This window comes from Candoia aspera, chromosome 7, assembly GCF_035149785.1.
Source record: "Candoia aspera isolate rCanAsp1 chromosome 7, rCanAsp1.hap2, whole genome shotgun sequence".
Classification (NCBI taxonomy): Eukaryota; Metazoa; Chordata; class Lepidosauria; order Squamata; family Boidae; genus Candoia; species Candoia aspera.
The window spans coordinates 62,205,526-62,211,863 of record NC_086159.1 but is presented as its reverse complement, the minus strand read 5'-3'; positions in this window follow the sequence as shown (position 1 = coordinate 62,211,863).

Genomic DNA, 6,338 nt, shown 5'->3' with positions numbered 1-6,338 from the left:
GAGAGACAGGAATCATTTAATAGATACCTAAACTCCTATCTATGTATTTGCTACTTCTGTATATTAAATGGTTGAAGGAGATATCCAGGACCTGCAGGCGAGCGTCACCCCCAAAGATCATGTCATCTACATGGCATCCATGTTATCTGAAAGAGGTCTATTCACATACATCTCTATTCCATAAGCTTCCTCCAAAAACAAATTAGTGATATACTTGCTCTTCATGATATATTATCTACAACTGACATAGAGAAACAACGATGTTGTTGTTGTTCATTTATTTTACAGCCAAAAGGCCCAAAAAGAAACAGAGATGAGCTTTGGGGGCTAATAGCATATTTGTACTATTTCTTACGTTCTTTGCAAATGTCTGTTCTGCCTTAGAGACAGCCAGAAATGAGGAAGAGATTTTTTTTTCCCCCACTGCTAGTTATTAATTGCATGCAGGCCCATGAGAGATCTTAACAACAAAAGATATACCTTAATGCAGAAGTTTGAGCCACATGTTTTCCCTGAAATGTTGACAGAAGGTAAACTTAATCCACCCTGGAAAATACAAAGTCAAAACCAAATTAGTCTCAAGGAAATAAAGCTGCGTGCTTTTTTTGATCTGTGGCCTGCCACTCATTCTGCTCTCTCACAAAACATAATAGCTTTACCTTAGTGGAAATTTCAGTGTTTCTGATGTGTTCATCAAGCACCGTCCTATGCTAGAGTCATCTGAAAATGCTTGTTAATTGAACAAGCATGTGGAAATGCACTGAAATACGTCTTATTTTCTCAAATGCTGAAGCTGATCTTGCAATTTTTGAAATTACCATTTATTGATATCATAGCAGACTATAGATGCCAGCCAGTAGACACTGATTTCCAAGATGTGAAATAAGGAGAGAATTTTCTCTGTATGTCTGCCCAAAAGAGACTATTTGACTAACAGTCATATTGACTTCTTCAGCAAAGGATTGTTACCTTGTCATGTTGCTGGAGCTTGAGCACCTCAGTGATGCCATGAGCTAAACCGTGAAGGGCCACCCAAGACAGGAAGGTCATGACAGAGAGGTCAGACTAAATGCGATCCCTGGGGAAGGTAATGGCAACCCAGCCCAGGATTCTTGCTGTGAAAACTCAATGGATCAGTACAACCAGAGATATGTCGGTATACCAATGGAAGATGAGACCCCCAGGTCGGAAGATGGTCAAAATGCTACCGGGGAGGAACAGAGGATGGGTTCAACTAGCCCCAGACGTGATGACGCAGCTAGCTCAAAGCCGAAAGGACGGCTAGCAGCCGACGGTGCTGGTGGTGAACGGCGAATCCGATGTTCTAAGGATCAACACACCACTGGAACCTGGAATGTAAGATCTATGAGCCAGGGCAAATTGGATGTGGTTATTGGTGAGATGTCAGGATTAAAGATAGACATTTTGGGCATAGTGAACTGAAATGGACTGGAATGGGCCACTTCACATCAAATGACCATCAGATCTACTACTGTGGACAAGAGGACCACAGAAGAAATGAAGTAGCCTTCATAATTAATAGTAAAGTGGCTAAAGCAGTGCTTGGATACAATCCAAAAAACGATAGAATGATCGCAATTCGAATTCAGGGCAAGCCATCTAACATCACAGTGATCCAAATATACGCCCCAACCACAGATGCTGAAGAAGCTGAAGTAGAGCAGTTCTATGAGGATCTGCAGCACCTACTGGACAACACGCCTAAAAGAGATGTTATTTTCATCACGGGAGACTGGAATGCTAAGGTGGGCAGTCAAATGACACCTGGAATTACAGGTAAGCATGGCCTGGGAGAACAAAACGAAGCAGGACACAGGCTGATAGAATTTTGCCAAGACAACTCACTCTGCATAACAAACACCCTCTTCCAGCAACCGAAGAGACGGCTTTATACATGGACTTCACCAGATGGACAACACCGAAATCAGATTGACTACATCCTTGCAGCCAAAGGTGGCGGACATCTATACAGTCGGTAAAAACAAGACCTGGAGCTGACTGTAGTTCAGTTCACGAACTTCTTATTGCACAATTTAGGATCAGACTAAAGAGATTAGGGAAGACCCACAGATCAGCTAGATATGAGCTCACTAATATTCCTAAGGAATATGCAGTGGAGGTGAAGGATAGATTTAAGGGACTAGACTTAGTACATAGGGTCCCGGAAGAACTATGGACAGAAGTTCGCAACATTGTTCAGGAGGCGGCAACAAAATACATCCCAAAGAAAGAGAAAACCAAGAAGGCAAAATGGCTGTCTGCTGAGACACTAGAAGTAGCCCAAGAAAGAAGGAAAGCAAAAGGCAACAGTGATAGGGGGAGATATGCCCAATTAAATGCAAAATTCCAGAGGTTAGCCAGAAGAGATAAGGAATTATTTTTAAACAAGCAATGCGCGGAAGTGGAAGAAGACAATAGAATAGGAAGGACAAGAGACCTCTTCCAGAAAATTAGAAACATCGGAGGTAAATTCCAGGGGAAAATGGGTATGATCAAAAACAAAGATGGCAAGGACCTAACAGAAGAAGAAGAGATCAAGAAAAGGTGGCAAGAATATACAGAAGACCTATATATGAAGGATAATATCGGAGATAGCTTTGACGGTGTGGTCAGTGAGCTAGAGCCAGACATCCTGAAGAGTGAGGTTGAGTGGGCCTTAAGAAGCATTTCTAATAACAAGGCAGCAGGGGACAATGGCATCCCAGCTGAACTGTTCAAAATCTTGCAAGATGATGCTGTCAAGGTAATGCATGCTATATGCCAGCAAATTTGGAAAACACAAGAATGGCCATCAGATTGGAAAAAATCAACTTATATCCCCATACCAAAAAAGGGAAACACTAAAGAATGTTCAAACTATCGAACAGTGGCACTCATTTCACATGCCAGTAAGGTAATGCTCAAGATCCTGCAAGTAAACTTCAGCAATTCATAGAGCGAGAATTGCCAGATGTACAAGCTGGGTTTAGAAAAGGCAGAGGAACTAGGGACCAAATTGCCAATATCCGCTGGATAATGGAAAAAGCCAGGGAGTTTCAGAAAAACATCTATTTCTGTTTTATTGACTATTCTAAAGCCTTTGACTGTGTGGACCATAACAAATTGTGGCAAGTTCTTAGTGGTATGGGGATACCAAGTCATCTTGTCTGCCTCCTGAAGAATCTGTATAACGACCAAGTAGCAACAGTAAGAACAGACCACGGAACAACGGACTGGTTTAAGATTGGGAAAGGAGTACGGCAGGGCTGTATACTCTCACCCTACCTATTCAACTTGTATGCAGAACACATCATGTGACATGCTGGGCTTGAGGAATCCAAGGCTGGAGTTAAAATCACTGGAAGAAACATGAACAATCTCAGATATGCAGATGATACCACTTTGATGGCTGAAAGCAAAGAGGAACTGAGGAGCCTTATGATGAAGGTGAAAGAAGAAAGTGCAAAAGCTGGCTTGCAGCTAAACCTCAAAAAAACCAAGATTATGGCAACCAGCTTGATTGATAACTGGCAAATAGAGGGAGAAAATGTAGAAGCAGTGAAAGACTTTGTATTCCTAGGTGCGAAGATTACTGCAGATGCTGACTGCAGTCAGGAAATCAGAAGACGCTTAATCCTTGGGAGAAGAGCAATGACAAATCTCGATAAAATAGTTAAGAGCAGAGACATCACACTGACAACAAAGGCCCGCATAGTTAAAGCAATGGTGTTCCCTGTAGTAACATATGGCTGTGAGAGCTGGACCATAAGGAAGGCTGAGCGAAGGAAGATCGATGCTTTTGAACTGTGGTGTTGGAGGAAAATTCTGAGAGTGCCTTGGACTGCAAGAAGATCAAACCAGTCCATCCTCCAGGAAATTAAGCCAGACTGCTCACTTGAGGGAATGATATTAAAGGCAAAACTGAAATACTTTGGCCACATAATGAGAAGACAGGACACCCTGGAGAAGATGCTGATGCTAGGGAGAGTGGAGGGCAAAAGGAAGAGGGGCCGACCAAGGGCAAGGTGGATGGATGATATTCTAGAGGTGACGGACTCGTCCCTGGGGGAGCTGGGGGTGTTGACGACCGACAGGAAGCTCTGGCATGGGCTGGTCCATGAAGTCACGAAGAGTCGGAAGTGACTAAATGAATAAACAACAACATATTGACTTCCTCCTTCTTCAAATTCAAGACAATGCTCTATCTCTGTTGGGTCTCTGGTATGAAAGCTAGGAGGGAATCACCAATTTATTCAGATCAGCCTGGAATTAAGAGTTTTTTGGCCAATCATTCTTTTATAAATATTTCATTTTAAATACAATATAGTATTGCACATTGTTTTGTATACTGACACCTGTGTATAGTAATCCCTGGTCATGCAAGCACTGAAAGAAAAATGTGGGTGTAATTTTTTTTTTAAAAAATCCCCTTAACTCTATGATTAAGTAGTTTTTAGAACAGCAGCAATTGCTGACTGTGAAGTCACTGTGAGAAAATTAGGGGAGGGGGGCATGTGAAAATTAGTATGGGAACTCTGTCCCCAAACCATCATTTCCCAGCATAGCTCTAAAGAACATGTCAGGATTTTTTAAGCATATGTCTTCTTTTAGAGTAAATGCCTTGGCTATAGTCCAGCTGTATTTAGTTGTTCATTGTGATTTAAATATACTGCAGTGTTAAGAATTTATGTTCATATGTGTGAATAAGTATGCGTGGGTGTGGTAAGTGTATATAGATATATAAAGGTAAAGGTTTCCCTTGACATTAAGTTCAGTAGTGTCCGACTCTAGGGGGCGGTGCTCATCTCCATTTCAAAGCCGAAGAGCCAGTGTTTGTCCGTAGACACTTCTGTGGTCATGTGGCCAGCATGACTACGTGGAACGCCGTTACCTGCCCGCCGAAGCAGTACCTATTAATCTACTCACATTTGCATGTTTTTGAACTGCTAGGTTGGCAGGAGCTGGGACTAGCAATGGGAGCTCACCCCATCACGCGGATTCAAACCGCCGACCTTCCGATCGGCAAGCTCAGCAGCTCAGTGGTTTAACCCGCAGCGCCACCACATCCCTTATATAGATATATCGTTCCTTCTATATATCTATATACACTTATATATCTATAGATATTTCTCATGCATGCCATACCTCTTAGCATTTTTAACTTAAGTGAATCTGGCAGGCATATCTCATTCATGCTGGATCTTGTTTAAACATCTTTGAAACATAAAAAGTTGCACAAACCGCTGAGATAACTTTGGGGCTTCCACTGGAGTTGCATGAAGGCAGTTTGGTCCTGTTGCATACAAGAATTGAAAACTCTGCTTCATTATGTGATGTGAAAAAGACTTCTATTTGTTGTCCCATCACAGCAAGTTGCATTCTCCAAGCTGAAAACAGAAAGAAACCAGTAAAACTGGTATGTGATCCTAATTGAATTAGCAATACCTCAATTAACATACCTTATTATTATAGTGATTGAGTGGGCTTAGAAAGAGTGACCAGACCAGATCACCCACTGAGCTTCAGTGGCTGAAGGTGGAGTTGAACCTGGGTTTCCCTGACCTAGTCTAATTCACTAACCTCTACACCACACTGGATGTCTATTCCATGCTGATGCCTACAAATGATAATAAAATATCCATACTTCATGCATTCTCACAACATTATAGTGAAAATCCTTCTTAAAAAATGTTTTACACACTCATAACATTTTTACATTTTTATAATATTATGGTGAGAATCATATTCCATGAAGAGATTTGAACACTGAGCTCCAAAGCCATCCTCAGTTCCATGAGTCTTATTTCTATCTCTAAAATCTGCATTTTAAAACCTCCACATTCAATAATTCGGTTTAATTCAAACTCAGTTGATGAAAATGCCTAATTTGGCCATGTGATCCCAAGAAAGCTATTGGAAAAAACCATATCAAAGTTCAGTTCCCTCTGGAGTTTACTAGCCCTGAGATGAAAGTCTGCAAAAAATTGTAGCATGGATGTGGTGCTTTCATGCACTTCAAAATGTCACCCAAAATTAAGTTAAGCTCATAGTCCTTAATTAGTAATTTATGTACACATTGGGATGTACCAGACATATGAAAGGAGTAACTGGAAAATGTAATCTAAACCTCCCTAGGTGCAGATTCCAGCTCAACCTGCATGACTGATGCGCAATCAGTATCAGGCTGAAGTGGGCAATGTACAGATGTTTTCCATTAGAATGAAAAAAACGAACCCTAATTCATTTTTGGAGGGAGCTTATGGAATAGAGATGTATGTGAATAGAGCTCTTTCAGATAACATGGATGCCATGTAGATGACACGATCTTTGGGGGTGAC